This window comes from Psammomys obesus, unplaced genomic scaffold (genome assembly GCF_907164565.1).
Source record: "Psammomys obesus unplaced genomic scaffold, mPsaObe1.curated_primary_1811, whole genome shotgun sequence".
NCBI classification, from domain to species: Eukaryota; Metazoa; Chordata; class Mammalia; order Rodentia; family Muridae; genus Psammomys; species Psammomys obesus.
In genome coordinates this window covers 6186962-6205192 of record NW_026596234.1, presented here as the reverse complement: position 1 = coordinate 6205192, position 18231 = coordinate 6186962, and positions in this window count along the sequence as shown.

Sequence of the window (18231 nt, the reverse complement as noted above, 5' to 3'; positions counted from 1 at the left end):
AAGTCTCATTTTAAACTGGTATGGATTTTTTTACATAAAAATGCAAGGTTATGTTCTTACAACACACTGTACATATGATGGTAAAAATTTAAGGTTATAAAGATTGATTTAGATTAACAAGCAACCTTATTGCTGATTCTGGAAATGGTTTATTTAAAGATACTTTAATCTGGGATATATTAATTTTAGAGACAGTCGATGCTCTATAGTGCTATACTGTAAAAGGCAGCACACCAGCAGTGACAGCTAATGGCTACATATTTTAATTGCCCACCTGTAACAACACAGTGGCTGCCATGTTGACTCAGGGTTAAAGAGAGTGGAGCCATGGTTTCACTACCATCTAAGGGCAGTCACATGACTGGTAGCCATCTTGGTTGTGTGAGAGTCATGGTCCACCACCATCTTTGATGAGGGCTGCCAACTGCATTCAGTACCTTGTTTAGTGCCAAGTGCAACTTCTGTCCTTTAAGCTTTTGCTGTCCAATCTTTTTTTCATTTTTTTTATTAATTACACTTCATTCACTTTGTATCTCTCTTGTGCTGTTCAATCTTAATAAGGCAATGTGGTGGGATCAGCAAGATTTGCCAGTCCCTTTATAAGCTGTATCTATGATTGAAAGTTTTGCTTAGATACTAGTTCAAAATTCATTTTAGGTTATGCTAATAACTGATGCAGTCAGTTACAAGACTGAAATTTACCTTGTCTCTTATTAAGCCAAGGATGGGTAACTATAAATTTCCTATTTAGAACTAGTTGAGGTAAATGTGGTCCTCAAACACTTACCCATACACCATAATTATAGATCATAGCATTCTGTTTTATGGTGACAGGATGTAGTTTAGAACAGATAACTAAAGACAGACAATGATTAACTCATACATGCTGGCATCAAGCTTGTCAGAGATCTGCTGATTATGGCATGTAATGTATGTAGGTTTTATTATGGCAGACAGAAAATACAAAATTCTAGCAGTAGCTCCCAAAGGTCTAAGAGAAGATTTGGGCACAACAACAGATGAGTTCAGCTCTGGATTGTGGTATGCTAACCACTGGGAAAGACTTCCCCACATGGCCTGCTGCTAAGGCCCAGACTAAACTGTGGACAAAACTGGACACCTGGAGAGTTATTGCCTTACATTTCTGAAAATGAGGTTAGATAAGTCTCTCATGGTCTTCTTCCACAGAAACAGCCTTTTGTCTTTTGTGCCTGATGGCCAAACTGCCTCTGCCCATGATGCCATGAACCACGGGAGCTGGGACAAGTGTCTAGGTGACGGCCTGACTAGCCATCTCTGTCATTTTTATTAATACATAGATTCATCTAGGTTACAATATATCCTTCTCAGGTCTCTGATCACACTGATAGCTAAGCTAAGCTAATGGTAGCTTTGCAGCTAAAGAGCAGAAAATTAGATCCACTGTCAGTTCATTAGTCTGTTTGTTAGCTAGTTAAAACCACTAGTTACTAGATATCTAAAAGGGCAAACAGGTTTGCCTTGCACACAGGCTTCATGTTAACTGACTGTGTTTCATGGTGAATAACTGGATGGACACGTGTACAGTTTATGTAAGGTCTGAGGATACAAAAGTTTAAGTTATGCTACAGTGCTATACGGTCACTATAAAGTGGCTATAAACCGATTAAGAAAGTGTTTGAGGATCTTAGAAGGTGTTCCAAAGTTGGTAAATGCAAGGTATGAAGATTGGAGGGTCTAAGATGGTGTTCTAAGGTATATAAATGCAAGTTGTAGAACTATAAGAAAGTAATTTAAGGCATGTTAAAAATGGGAAGTGCTTCAAAAGAAATCAGATTTCTCTCCCCACTCTAGGCTATCATTGTACGTATGTTGTTCTAAGATCCCAAAAGTTTAGAGTTTTGACATTAATCAATGGAGTTCTGACAAGCTGATAGAGCACTAGCTGCTTACTATTCAATCAGAAAGCTCAAGATTTTAATTTCCCTTTATTTGTCTTCTGGATATAGACTTGTGCTTCTCATTATGCTAAAAACATGTCTGACCAATCTGTATACTTAGCCCACTGGACTGAGAAAATAATGTTTGTTTGCTTGTTTGTTTTTAACCCAAATCGATAGCTTTTACCAGGTCTCAGTGACATGGGTCTACTCCTGCTGTCTTACAGACACCTGTTAACTGCTTTTTCTAAATCAAAAAGTCATAAGACCTGGATCTGCCACAGCACAAACAGACTCCAGATAAGTACACTCACCTGATCTTGAAATGGGATTTTTCCCTTGGTTTTGGGATTCCTCACTTTCCCCAAATACTAGACAAATTTTAATTTCTGTTCCTAGTCTGTATTTGTCCCACCAGAGTTTTACCTGGCTGACAAACTCCATTCAGGGATCACCTGTGGATTTCTAGCTGCTGAGATCTAGACTTGCTGAAAGCTGATGTGAAACAGTCCAGCTGATGTGATTGCTACATGTCTCTTCAACTGGATCACTAACCAGATGCTTCTGATAAGTGCCCATTGTCTACCCTTTGAATAGCCTTTCAGCCTTCCTGGGCCCAACTAACATTGCCCTAATGTCAGCTGGGAAAAATTATAGAAGAGAAAACAGCCTCCATTATCCCACCTAGCAGGCTGAAATGCTACATCGAAAGGGGCTCCCTGGAATAAGGGACAAGTGGGTTCCTATAATGCCAGAAAATAGGTATGCTTTGTGCCTCTTGCATGATTATGTCTAGCACTGGGGGGTGGGGGGGAACATGTTAAAAATCAGGTCCCCATGGTCCAACTCATGGTGTTAAAATCTCAATACCAGCCCTTGGACCCATCTCAAGGATCTGAGATGGAATTCTATTTGAGGAGGGAAGGACTTAATTTCAAACAGCCAGCCAATCCCAATCAGAGTAACATAGCCTCCATGGGCACCAGCCAATCCTAATTGAGGTCACATAGCCACAGTAGTAATTCCTCTTTCTGGCTTTAAAAGGAGCCTCCAGGCTCTCCTCAGGGTCACTACCATTTTGAAGCATGCTGGGATTCTCTGCAGAATAAACATTCTTTGCTTTTACATACTACTTCAGTCTGGGGTTTTTTTCTTCAGCAAATTCTGGACCCTAACACAAGCAATGGGATGGATCCCAAGACCTCAAGATCCAGCCAGTCCAGCTGACACAGTGAGCTTCTGGTTCAGGGAAAGACCCTATCTCTGGGAAGTTGGGTGGAGAATGATAGACAAAGACATCCAACATCATCCAAGATTCTTTTCTGGCTTCTGTATGCATGTGAGTATCACAGAACATTGACATGCCTGCACAGTAGCACACACACACACACACACACACAGAGAGAGAGAGAGAGAGAGAGAGAGAGAGAGAGAGAAAGATGCACACATGCACATACATTCCTAGAGAAACCTGAGGAGATGGCTTAGTAGTAACCTGTTAACCTTGCAAACATGAGGACTCAGCAGAGGTCAAACCTCAAGCTCTACATAAAAGAATCCAGGTGTAGTGATAATATTTTTAAGCCACAGTTTAAGTCTCATCCTAGAAAAGAATTGAATATACCTCTTTGGAAATCCTTTTTTAACCAAGGTTCCCAAAGTATTCTCCCCCCCCAAAAAAGGCCCATAATGGGTGGTGTGTGTGTGTGTGTGTTTCTACATCTATGATTCAAGGAATATCAGTCCTTTCAAAAATCTTACTTATGATAACAGAAGATTCCACAAGTGTTCAGTGAATGCTAAGCTACCACTGAATTCCCAGGCGTGAGGTAGCAGGGTTGAGTAGAAAACCACATTTCCAAGATCATGACTGTGCCTGTTTGGGCTTCTGTGCACCCTAAGACAAAAGCCAAAATCCAGAAAAGCAGCCCATAGGCATCCTGGTCAGGCTATATGCCAAACTTTTTCAGAGAAGAGTAGACAAGGAAAACTATTTTGCTATTTTTATTACAGCATTTATTTCCTGGCTTCTAGATTTTTTGAGACACAAAGCATATTCTTCCCAGAGTTCTGAAGTCCCTGAAGGTTCAACACAACATAGAGACTAAAATATTCTCTAGGGGATTCTCCTCTGAGAAGCTAGAGCAGCCAGGGGCATATCTGTCCAACAGTAACAGAAGCAAAGACATGGGCTTGGGTCTGGCACTCAAGAGTGCTCCCTCCAGCAGGGAATGGGGGAAAGTGCTGTGTTTCATGCCCTCAACAGGCAGTCGGCTTTCAGAGCCAGTGCAGAAAACATTTCGTGCTGTGGTCACATGAGGCTTCTGCTTATTTGCTTGCAGAAGTGTTTAATTAATCTAACCTAAAGAAAACGTCTGTACCAATACCAAGATAGTCTGTACACTCAGTACCCAACACCAAGGCTCTGCCTGACCCAAATTGGTCCCCAGAGTAAATCACCCAGAGCTGTCTGGAAAGAACAGACCGGATGACCACTGTTCAATCAATATTTGTTTATCCAAGTGATAAAGGAAGGCTATACATAATGTCTCTTCAAAGCAGCGTGTGGGGGCGGGGGCTAGAGGGACAGCTCAGATGTTAGGAGCGCTTGCCGCCATTGCTGAGAACCTGAGTTTGGTTCCCAGGGCATCTGACACGTCTCAGGATATCTACCACCCACAGCAGTAATGTGCACATACCCATCCCCAACACACATTTTTTAAATTAGCAAATTAGTGCCTTCGTGGGATCCACAGACATTAAGGAACTTTTGTGCCATGTTTTATCACCAGGGCACAACTATAGAGTCTAGGGTAAGAATGCATGTTTGGGGGAAGGGAGGGAGAGAAGGAGGGGAGGAGGGAGTGAAGGAGAGAGAGAGTATGGGAGGGAGGAAGGAAGGGCAGGGGAGAAGGAGGGAGGGAAGGACTTTTAAAGCTCTGTTGTAGTCTGAATGTGAACTGTTGCCCGCAGGCTCATGTGTTTGGATACTTGGACTCCAGCTGGTGACACTGTTCTGGAATATAGATCAGCAGGGGCAAGTCTTTGGAAACATCCTGTCTCATGCTCTAGTCTAGCTGTGTTTCTTGCCCCCACCCCCACCCCAGCTGTGAGGAACCTCAGCACACACTCCTGGCCACCAAGCTTTTCCCATGAGCAAAAATAAACCCTACTTTCCTCAGGATCATTCTTTTGAGTGTTTGGTGGCACCAGCAAGAAAAGTACCTAACACAAACTTTCTCTGTTTATTTACTTAAATTTTAGGTGGGAGTACTAACGTGTAAAGTCCCTAGGTAAATCACTCTGGTGCTCACTGCAGGCTTGGCCACATATGAGGTAGCTATCCTACACATTTTTTAGCAATTGATAAAAATGGCCATTTCTGAAAAGTCTACACCTGCCAGCTGCTTTCTATGGACCACCTTAGCTCACATCCACAGCAACCTACACACAAGTTTGGGTGTGTTTAAATCTTCGTTTTACAGACGAAGCCCAGAAGACCCAGAAGGGTTTCACTGACGTGTTCCATGCCACAGAACTACGAAACCTAAAGACAGGATTGAAAACCAGAAAGTGATCATGTGCTGAATTACCAACTGCTTCCTCCTCTTCCTCTAGACCCAAAGAGCCCAGAATGGAAGTGCCAGGCTGGCCCAAGTGACACAGTGATATCCTCTCTAAAAACATACATAAATACACACACACACACACACACACACACACACACACACACACACACGGGATTTCTTCAACGCCTGAGAAGTTTGTTACCCTCTAATCTAGAAAGCAGAGTCCAGGAATACCAGACACATTTCAAAGCAGGATGGCTCTGTACAGCAATGAATCCTTCTGCCCCAAAGCATCCTCCATGAAAAAATATCTCGGAAGACATGGTGGCATTTGTCAGAGGAAAGCATATAAATGTTGTGGAAACCTGTAATTCATACAGTTCTGAGAACTTGTGTGTATTTTTAAAGAATATGAAATTATAAACAAAATTACAGACAAATGTGATGATTTTCTTTGAATCAGTGAAGAAATTGTAATGAGTTGCAGGAGGCTCAGCAAGCCACAACTCTTTCTTCTATGATCCCTCAAAAGCTATATATAAAAAAAATCCATATATCAAAAGTTGCTTGGTGGCACCCTGGCTTCCCTTTCTCTCTAGAATGCAGCAACTTCCAATTTCACAGTGGTTCATGCATCAGGCTCACACATCACTGGCTTGTGGGTAAATTTGCCTCCGCCTAGATCTCACCTCTCTGTGCCTTGGGCTTGCCATCTGCAAAAATAGAGATTGCAATGCTGCCTATCTCTATGGGGCTGCTGTAGGCTTTACACATGTAAATACTAATAGAATAGTGTTTGGCCTTAGACAGATCCAAGTAAGCAAGAGAAAGAGGATAGGAGGAAGGGTGGGAGGGAAGGAGAAAGAAAAAAAGAAGGAAGGGAGGAAAGAGAGGATGAGAGGAAAAGGAAAGAAGGAAGGAGGAAGCCAGGAGGGAGGGGTGAGGCTTACAAAATGTGTCACATTTATTCCCACAGAGTGTCTGCCCCGAAGTGCTCTGTGAAAGTCCTGAGGAAGGACAGCAGAAGTCTACATTGGGCAACATAAGACAAAACATGACAGTGGCTTCTCTGATGGGCATGGTCCAGTCAAGGCTGAGCCCTTCAACCACAGGAAGCATTAGCTTTTCACCATATAGACAGAAAAATCTGCCTGCTCCTCAACAGTGGGTTTAAAGTGTCTGCCATTGGACGGTGAGGAAAAGCAAGTGGCTTGAAGGAGCTGGCATTCGTTGTAGACTGAGTTGAGATGTCACGCGGCCTGGGTTCTTCCCTTCGCCAGGGAATGTGCAGGATCAACACTGTCTGTGACTCAGTTTCTTCCTCTGCAAAGTGAGAGTCTCTCACCTGCCTTTCAGGTTTGCTATGAAGATTATGAACAGAAGGAAGAGACATACATGGCAGGGGAGGGGACCAGCTCGCACATGGTGCCATGTCATACGCACTCGTGGAGTCATAGGAGTATGTTTCCCTAATCATTACCCCCAGGGAATCATTCCTAATTAATGAGGGAATAAAACACAAGCACAAAGATGTGCCCTGCATGATTAACTGCATTCACTTATCTTCAGGAAATGATGAAGGATGACTGTTATCTACAACAGCAAATAACCTCAAAGTAACCACTCAACAATAATGTTATAGTGAGGGTTATTAAGGTTCATCAACAGGAAAAAAATGTTATGAGATCATTAAAAATGATCATTATGGGGACAGTGTAAATGACAGGGATATAGTTTGGGGTACAGTGTTGTGCAGGGGAAGTAGAATGTAAACTGCCAAGTAAGTGTGTGATAATCAGACTCCCTTGAATCCAACCCCACCCCACCCCACCCCACCCCACCCCTGCCAACTGTCTACTCAGCACTGAGTGGAGAATGTGCACTGGAAAAACACACACACACACACACACACGCTGTACAAAAACACACACACACGTTGTACAAAAAAATACAAAAACACAACCATGTGCACAACAACAGACTTTGAAGGTCTGGTGAAAAATAAAAACATTGAAGAGAGTTTGAAGGTGAAATGTCCCCTTCGGAGTCACACATTCAATATTTGGCCTCCAGCTGATGGTTCTATTCAGGAGGTCTTGGAGTCCTTGGGACTTTTCGGCTTAGAGACTTCCTGGAGGAAGTAGCTCACAAGGAGTGGACCTTGGAGGCTCATACCTATTTCTGGTTCTATCCTGCTTGCTCTGTCCTGCTTGCTCTCTGCTTCCTGACTATCACCACGATGTGAATCGCAGCCTCATGCTTCCCTCCCACCATCTCTGCCTCCCTATTACAATAGACGAAAATCTCCTGAAACCATGATGTGCCTAACTAAACCTTACCCCATTTAATTGCTCCTGGAATGTTCTATCACAACAAGAAAAGTAAACAACACAACATTGATGGCTTGTTTCTGCTGTTACAGGGAGAGGCAAAGAAAAGGGGAGAGGAGTGAAGGGATGGAGTAGAGGAAGGAAGGAGAGGAAAGGGAGGAGGAGAAAAAGAGAGAAGAAAGGAGGCAGAGACTTAGGAAGAGAGGGCTTAAGCCTCTGTCTCTGACTCTGAACAGCAACTTTAAAAGGCCTAGACCTTGGGAATTGGAACAAGATGGCATGACAGGTGAGTAGGGCCCTCCGCTAATCATCTGCTGCTCTGGGCCTATGAAGGGGCATCGCATCATAATGGAAATGTGGGCAGGGCAAAACTGCCCATCTCATGAAAAGGAAATAACATAGGGAGAAGAAGAGATCTGGGACTCCTTTAAAGGCAAGCAGCCACACCACCTCTGTAGGCCCCTGTCCCTTTAAAGTGTCACTGCCTCCCAAATGCATCAGGCTGTTGAGATCAAGTCTCTACCATCGTTAAGCAACATTTATTGCAAGATTAGTAAAGTCTAAGATGGGCAGATCCCAGCAGCCCCATGACAATCCAGTCATCGTGGATGGAGGTGCTAAATCAGACATGGTGATGTCAGGTAAAGACAGGCGGTCCCACCTGCCAGACTTCTATTCCATACACCAATAGTATCGCCTAGCTAGATGCAGCAGTCTTGAGCTTGGAGTCTACCTCAGCAGTTGGCAGTCATGGTGTCATTGGTCTTGACCCCTCCCTGGTGAAACACTGGTGTCTGTGGGGTCAGGGTGTGGCACAGCATGACAGCACCAGTGATAACAGAACTACCAGCCTCATTTCTCCCCAACTCCTCGTGGCTCAACTTAGAGTAACTGATTGTGGGGAGCGAGAGGTATACACAGAGTCATAATGCAGACCTCTGGGGCCTGTCCTTCTGTGGTCCTGAGACCCAGGTGTGCACCTGCAATCCTCAGGGATTCTAATCCACCGTAAACTGGTCACTGTGGATGTCACAGCTGGATCTACCCCACCCCTGAGGCAAATCTTGTAGAGATGAATCGCTCTTGCATTCCCCTAGTTCCTGTTGAGCCAACTGCAGATTGGGGGCTGATCTGAGCCTCGGTCCCTCCTCTAGTGTTAATCCAGAACAGTACACCAACGGCAAAAGTGTGGCAAACCTGGACTTGAGACACCATCTAGTGCTAAAATAACAGAAATGACTGCGGTTTGGAGAAAGTGAGCAGCCTGCCTATTTCTGGAAGGACAAACATGGAGATTACGGAGATACTGAGCTCCAAGGCCTGGGTGAAGCTGTACACCGATAAGTGTCAAGAGCTTTCGGGGGAGGGGGAAATCACTCAGTAACCTGCTTGCTATGCAAGTGTGAGGACATGAGCTCGGATCCCTAGCCTTCTCATAAAAAGCTAAGCGCAGCATTCAGTCAGCAGTCTCAGCGCTGAAGAGACAGGACGATCCCTGGAGCTCACTGGCCAGCTCATCTTGCTGAATTGCTGAGTAGTTCCAGATTCAGTAAGAGACCCTACCTCAAATGAAACCAAAATAAAGTAGGCCAGCTGCCGGGACGCAACACTTTAATCCCAACACTCGGGAGTCAGAGGCAGTCAGCTACCTGGGTGTTTAAGTCCAGTTATTTGCATATTTCCAAAGCAGTCAGAACTACACAATGAAATGCTGTCTCTTTTTTTAATGTGAACATTAAGTAAAGAGTGATAGATGAAGATAACCAATATTGATCTCTGGCCACATGGACATACACATACATACATGTATACACACACACACACACACACACACTCACACAAAGAGACAGAGCCAGAAAGAGGAAGAGAATACTTTCAGAAAACACTGACATCATTTAGTGTCCCAGTTAGGCTTCAGACAACAACCGGACAGCAACCAGTACAGGCAGACTCTATAACGGAAGACTCAAAGGAATTGTTTTAAGGCAACTCAATGTGTTTCAAGCAACACATTATAATAAACTCTATCAGAGATGCTTACCATGGAGACAGAAGCATTTTAAAAAATAAGCAGAAATGCTTGAACTGAGATATGTGCCAAATAAAATGCTATAGGTGGCATCGGTAACAAATACAAATCAGTCCTTAGCCATCAGGGCAATGCAAATCAAAATGACCCTGAGATTTCACCTTACACCCATCAGAATGGCAAAGATGAAAAACTCAAGTGACAACACATTCTGGAGAGGCTGTGGAGAAAGGGGAACCCTCCTCCACTGCTGGTGGGAATGTAAACTGGTACAACCACTCTGGAAATCAATCTGGTGCTTTCTAAGACAACTAGGAATAGCGCTTCCTCAAGATCCAGCTATACCACTCCTAGGCATATATCCTAAAAGAGACTCAAGTACACAATAAGGATATTTGCTCAACTATGTTTGTAGCAGGTTTATTTGTAATAGCCAGAAGCTGGAAACAGCTCAGATGCCCCTCAACTGAAGAATGGATGCAGAAATTGTGGTACATCTACACAATGGAATATTATTCAGCAATGAAAAATAAGGAAATCATGAAATTTGCAGGTAAATGGGGGGACCTGGAAAGGATCATCCTGAGTGAGCTGTCCCAGAAGCAGAAAGACACATGGTATATACTCACTCATATAGTCATGTAATATAAAATAAACCTACTAAAATCTGTACATCTAAAGAAACTAATCAAGAGAGAGGACCCTGACTAAAATGCTCAATCCCCATCTTAAAAGGCAAAGAGGAAGGACATCAGAAGAAGAAGAAAACAGGAAACAAGCTAGAAACCAGCCACGGAGGGCTCTGAAAGACTCTGCCCTGCAGACTATCAAAGCAGATGCTGAGACTTATGGCCAACTGTTGGGCAATGTGCTTGGAATCTTATGTAAGAAGTGGGAAATAGTAAGATCTGGAGAGGACAGGAACTCCACAAGGAGAGCAACAGAACCAGAAATTTGAACACAGGGGTCTTCCCAGAGACTCATACTCCAACCAAGTAGCATGCTAGAACCCCTGCACAGATGTAGCCCATGGCAGTTTAGTGTCCAAGTGGGTTCCATAGTAATGGGAAGAGGGACTGCCTCTGACATAATCTGATTGGCCTGCTCTTTGATCACCTCCCCCTAGGGGGGAGCAGCCTTACCAGGCCACAGAAGATAGAAGATGACAATGCAGCCACTCCTGATGAGATCTGATAGACTAAGATCAGAAGGAAGAAGAGGGGGACCTCCCCTGTCAGTGGACTTGGGGAGGGGCATGCATGAAGAAGGTGGTGGGAGGATGGGATCAGGAGGGGAGGTGGGATGGGCTTATGGGGGGATAAAAAGTGAATAGAGTGTAAAAAAAAAAAAAAAAGAAAGAAATACAAATCAAAGAGAAGTAAGACCCAAGGCAAGCTATTTGAAAATCCACAGCTGGTGGGGGAAACGGGGAGTAAAGAAAGCTCACAAGAACCTTAGGACAGTGTTAGCAAAGTGCATGTCTGTTTTGGGAACCGGAGTTTAATAAAGACATGAGAATGACAGGGGGTGGGGAGAAATAATGCGGGAAATTCCTCAAGCTCTAAGGTGTATGCAAGCATCAGATGTACGCAAGTCTACGGCAAGACATAGTGAAGACTGAGAGAGGACTCTTGAGGCGGCAAGAAAGGAAGCAAATAATGTACACGGTATCCCAGCTCACCTGACAGCAGAAAACTTAAAGCTGGGAGAGAGAAACATGAGATTGTCACTATAGCAAAAGGAAAAATGCCAACTAAGAAAGAGTGATGGGCCCAGAAAAGCCATCTTTTTATGTGAAGAAATGAAGACGTTTCCAGAAAAACAGAAGCTGAGAGGATCTATCTCCACCATACTGTCCTACAGGAAACACTAAAGGGAAGGCAGATGAGAAGCAGCAGTGCTTGGCACACATGCCTGACGACCCGAGTTCAATCCCTGGCGCCCACGGGGTGGAAGGAGACTATTGACTCTGAAAGGTTGACGTAATAACACTGTGTCACATGTATACACACACACAAACACACACACCATAAACCCACAGTATTAAATGCAATTTTTTTTAAAAAAAGAAAAGCTAAAAATTCTTGAAAATTCAGTTAATGAGTAAGATGAAAACTTCATGATATAAAACCTACTGATAAGAGTAACTATGGAGACAAATCCAGATGCTGGAATGCTGTGAACTGTGTCTTCATATCTGTAGGATAAACATTAAGATAATAATAATTGCATTAATATTTCAAGAGATGGTGAAATAGGATGAACAATCCTAATTAAACTCAGGAAGTCAACAAAGAGCAGGGAATCTTGTTAGGGGGAAGGGCCTCACCAGGGAAGGGAGGGAGAAGAGGAGGGGTCGAGTGTGGGGATGATAATTCAATATATTAATGTGTATAAATTGTCAAAAAATAAAAAAATAAATTTAAAATACTCAAGCTGTGGGGAAGAATGGAGTTCAAGAATTTACTAATGTATTTTCTCTCTTGTTTATCTCTACAGTCACGTTAAGTTGATATAATTTTTAAACAAGATTTTCATAATCAAAGATGAGTTTTGTAAGTCTTTATAACAATTACAAGAAAAAATAGTTCACAGACAAATCTGAAATAGCAAACAAAGAACCAAAACACACTGTTAAAGTAAATCATTTATCCACAAAGAAAGACGTCAAGAGAAGAAGGGAGAAGGGAAAGACGTGAAGGGAGAAAAAAAGAGAGAGGGAATTAGAAGAGAGAAAAACTAGAAAATGAGCTACAAAATAATTGTAGTAAGATCTTGATTATGCTATTACTATAAAAGCATTGCCTTATCACATGGCTATAACACCTTGCCTTAAATATCAATGGATTAAAGTTTTTAATGGAAAGACAAAGAGTGACTAAGTATACTTTTACAAACTAATTAATAATTAGTTAACTAAAGAGCCCAGAATGTGTTTTGCTTATAAGAAACCCATTTAGCTTCTGAGGACACAAATAAACCAAAAATAAAAATATGCTCTAAGATTCCATGCAACCAGGGAGGGGCTGGAGGGATGGCTCAGTGGTTAAGAATATAGAATGCCATTGCAAGAAGAACAGAGTTTGAGTCCCAGTATTCACCTTGGGCAACTCATAGATACCTGTAACTCCAGATCCAGAACTGACACATCTTCTGGCCTCCCCGGGGAGCTGCAATCCCATGTACATGCCCACAGAGAGACACACACATACATGCATACTTAAAAATAAAAAGAACTTAAAGAGTTCATGCATAGAGCTGGAGTTATAGGTCAGAACTTAAGAGCATTGGCTGCTTTTGCAAAGTACTCAGTTTGGATTCCCAGTACCTACAGGGTGACTCACAATCATCTAACTCCAGTTCCTGTAACTCCAGTTCCAGGGGATCCAATGCTCTCTTCTGGCCACCATAGGCACGGAATATACACAGTGCACAGCCGTAATGTAGACAAGGTACCCTGTAGGTGCTAGTTTTTAAACTCCACTTTTACTTGGAGTTCCTTAAGCCTCTTCCTCCCTTCCAACCCCCCAGTCCTAGGTAGGGGAGAAAGAAGGTCAGAAGGGAAAGAAGGCCTAGAGCTCTTTAGACTTAGTTCCAGCTGGGTAGGGTCAGTGGGTTCTTTGGGAAAACACCACCCTCCCATCGTCAGGATATCTAGCAGTCCAGCATTTGTGAGGACAGGGATGGAACAGATCACTGATTTAAATACAGTAAACCATGAGCAGGATGAAAGTAATCTATTGTCTTTCTCAGACGTGGATTGTTCAAAATCACAGAAGCTGAGAGTAAGAACTGCCATTAGCTATGGGTGAGAAGGGGTACGGAATGCCCAGTCAAGACATACCAAGTACTGGTGTGCAGTAATTATATGGCAATATGCTATATGATAGTATTATACGTAGAAGGGGTAGCTACAGACAATGATAATGCCCTCTGTAGTTCAAGTTACTGTTTTTAACATGAAGTGAGCAATATATGAGGAGGTAGAAATACTGCAAGTTAAACATTGCACGTTGTATATTCGTGCAAAAAAGACACATAATGGATATGTACAATTTCATTTTCATGTCTCAGTTAAAAATCAATTTAAACAACAACAAAAAAAAATATTAGAGAAAGAAAAGCCTAGAGTCGCAAGAACTTCTGAGGCTCAGCTCCCACCCTCGACATTTCCTGCCTGGGAAAGTTGGAGACATTTGGCAATTTTCTAAGCCTAGCTCGTGCTGGTATAAAACAGGGCTGATCACAGTACCAACTGGTGGGCAACATCTCGAAAATTGAAGAGGATAATTTGTGCAACGTACCCTGTGTGGTGTACACTAGGCACCCAAAAACGATGCTCTTCCATCTCTTATTACCATTAACATGGCTTTATACTCATTAGGAAGTCTTCTGGGATGCTCACACAGAAAAGTACATCGTGGTCCAAGTCTCAAACCTGAGCCCCCCTCCCCCCATGAAGAACTCCACTCAACATGGTCAGGTGACATGCTGACTGCCCTGAGTCCCTCCCTGGGATCTGAGCCAGATGCTGACAGCTCCAGTTTAAGGAACTGTGCTTCCCTACAGACCCAGCCAAGCCATGCGTTTTTCTCTCAGAAATGTCTTGCACAGAGACACATGCAATGGCTGCGTCTGTAGAGGTCATTAGCATGCCCTCGGCAGCCTTTATTGATATTCAGTTTACAAAGCAGTGACCTAGAGAGAGGGCATCTCTGGCAGATTAATGGACCACAAGGGTCATTACCAGTGCACAGGCACTTCCAGAGGCCACTGCTTTCTGCCAACTGGTTGTAAGCACACAGTTTGAGCTACCAAATTTGCTGTCTGCTCACGAGGGTCTCCATTAGCAGATGGGATGCGCTCACGGTAACAAGCTCCGCTTACCACACTGCACTTTGCATCTTTCCAAGCAAAGAGAGCGCCTTTGAACTGAAATCCTAAAAACTGAAATATTTATTTATGCCAGAAGTCTTCACGCAAGCCTGTTCAGCTTCTGCAGAGTTCAGCCCCTCCTTCACCACAGTCAGGAGGGCATGCTACCTGCCTCACATCCGCCCTCCTTTGTTCTGGGCAACAGAGCACCAATTAGATCCTGAGCAAAGCAAATCAGGAACAATCACATTTCCCGGTTCTCCTTGGATTGGGGAAGCCCCTGGGATACAAACAGATGCCACTGGAGGGGACACCCTGGAAAACCGTCCTGTCGCCTCTCTGCTTGGAATTAAGACTGTGCTGGCTGGTGTACCAGTAGGCCAATCAGAAATGTGTGACTGGGCGGAGCCAAAAGCTGAAGAAGCCTGGGAACCTGCTGACTCTCTGAAACTGCCACATGAGCCCAAATCAGTTTGCCCACAACCCTCTTTTATGTGAGTGAGAAGGAAAAAAAAAAAAACAACTGTCAAAAACTGTGAAGGGTCCAATATTTCACACACCTTGCAAGGCAGCAACGGAACCCTCCATAATTTTAAGGATCCTAACAAAAGCCATGAGACTCGTAAGTCTGAGCAAAGGAATATATTACTCACAGCACAGCAGGCAGCTGGAGCTCTGGACTCAGCTGGGATCCCTTGCCTCCCAGGTCCTGCAGAGGACATGAGGAACACCCCTCCCCATCTCCACCCACCCAACCACCAGATGACTCTGTCCACACAGAAGCATTGCTTCTCAGGTAAGGAACCAAACGCTTAGAAAAGTCTGGTTTTTATAGTAGACAGCAGATGCCCCTGCTTAACCTTTACCTTGAAAGAGACTCTGATTTATGCTACCTGGTCAAGAGCTCCTAAGGCCCAGAGGGGGGGACGGCCAGGTGTTACCTTCCAATGCTGCTTGCAGCGGCATCCTACAGGAGACTCCAGAAGAAAAACCACCCGTGCCTCTGCTCATAAAATGCAGAAGGATGAGGAGCTACAGACAGCTGTACACAGACAACGATCAACAAGGCTTGCGTCTGTGAGATGACTTGGAGGATGAAGGTACTGCCACCAAGTTGGCTCCCTGGGATCAGACTATCCCAGGACCCACATGGTAGGAGGAGGGAGCAGACACACCTGTTGACATCAGGGGACAATCCAAGGAACTGGCTACCTTAGTCATCCTCTGGCCTCTACAAGAGCTGGCACAGGCGTGCTCGTGCACACACACCACACAAATAAATAAAATAAAAAGATTTTCAGTGACAGTGAGGATGGCTCAGTGGGAAAAAGAACTTGCTGCCGATCCTGAAGGCCTGAGACCCTGGGACCCACTCGATGGAAGAAGAGAATGGATTCCTGCAAGTATTCATCTGCCCTCCACACATGCTCCATGGCAGGAAATACACACACGCACACACACACACACACACAAACATGCACACACACTAAATAAATGTGATGATTAAAACTGTTTAAAGAACCATCTGAGCTGTTCAAGTTGTTGCCACCTCTTTTGCCAGTAGCTCCTGAGTGAAATTCTTACCGACACATCCAATGAATTCATCGTCTTGTCGTTTTCCTTTTCATACCAGAACCTGGTCCATTTGAAGCTTTTCAGTTCACAGCCCGTGTAGGCAGAAAAAGCAGGAAAGTTAACCCTATAATCCCGCTGTACTGTTCATGGGGTGTGTGACTCGAGCAAGCGACTTGCATGCCCCTGCTGCTTGGCACCCTTATCTAAACAATAGGACAAAAAATAGTAAGTATGATTGCTGAGTTTGAGCCCCAGTGCCTACGTCAAGGCCGGTCTTGGTAGTGCACATCTGTGAATTCCAGCAGTGATGAGTCAAAACAGGAGGGTCCCTGAGCTGAAGAAGTGAACCACGCTCAAGGAGAGATCGTCTCAAAAAAGTTAAGATGGAGAGTGGTTGAGAAAGACACTTGATACAGACCCTTGGCCCCTAGATGCACACAAACACATACACACATATTCAAACACGTATGCATGTACACAACCCATACACACATACACACACACTCAAACATGTATGCATGCACACAACCATACTCACACATGCACGTACACACATACTCAAACACACATGTACATGTACACAACATACATATATACACCTTCACATTCATCCACACATCCATCCAAGCACATGTACACATACATGCATACCCATAGCTACATGTGTACATGCCCTGAACTCACATGCATACACACAAACATACACACACACACACACACACTTAAACACATAGAGAAAATAAGTACCCAGCTCATAGTAGCCAAGGTCTTCGGTGTGCTACAATGACACTTAAGTCACTGTGGCCAGTGGTTGAACTTGGCTGCCAACTCAACACCCCCAGGTGAAGGGAATCTCAGTTAAGAATTGTCTCTATTAAGCTGGCCTGTGTGCATGTCTGGGAGGCATCTTCCTGATGCAATTGATGAAGGACAGCCCAGCACACTCCCTACGCAGAGGGGCCTCAGCTATTAAAAGAACGTGATCCTGGAAGCAAGCTATGCCATCTCCAGGTCCCTGCCCGAGCTACTCTGACGGCCCTCAGTGAAGACTGCGACCTACCTGCAGAAATAAACCCTCTCCTCCCCTGCAGCTGCTCTGGGTTGTGGTACTTATCAGAGCAACAGAAAGAAAACCAGCGTCCTCGCCTGAAGTGCCACTTTTGGGACGCATGAGCTGGAAATATGGAAGGGCCCGGTGGCCCCACTCAGGCCTGTGGAATCCCACAAGTCTAACACCGGAAACCCCACCAAACAGCTACTGTTACCATTGCTCATTCTAGTGTCGGATTAAAACCTGCTGTTTAATCATTCCAAGACATTGGGAGACCTCCGCTCTTTTTACTCTGCCACATGAATATTTTTAGCCAAACATTATTACGTTTCTCTGATTGCAGACCCCTTTAATCTTCTGCTTTGCTCTGCCAGAGGTCGCCTAGGGTCAGTCCAACCTCATCAAACCCTCAGTTGATTCAAGCACAGCATAGAAAGCTGCAAGTTCTCAGCTCAAACCATGTTCATGTGCCTGAATCAGCAGGAAGGATTTGGGCTCTCTTCTCTGGAGAGGTCTCTGAACTCCATTTGTTCTAAATAATGCTTTATGAGACAGATCCAAGTGCTAATTGAAAGCATTTCACTCCACGCAGCTAATACAAAATGAGATCTGAACTCTCATCTCCTCTAAAACCCTCCAACACTCGTCACATTTTTTAATGTGAGCCTAACATACTGAAACTGTCTCAAAAATTGGAAAGTTTAAATGTATAGATTTTCTTAAAGTGAGATTGATTGGAATTATTTTTTTGAAATACAATCTTAAATAGAGTGTCTCTGTGGAAACATCTCTATCACATCACGTCTCTCCGACAGCTGAGAAAGGTCTCCCTCATACTTCTGAAGTAGGACGGTAATAAATGCGCGAATCTGACTTGACACAG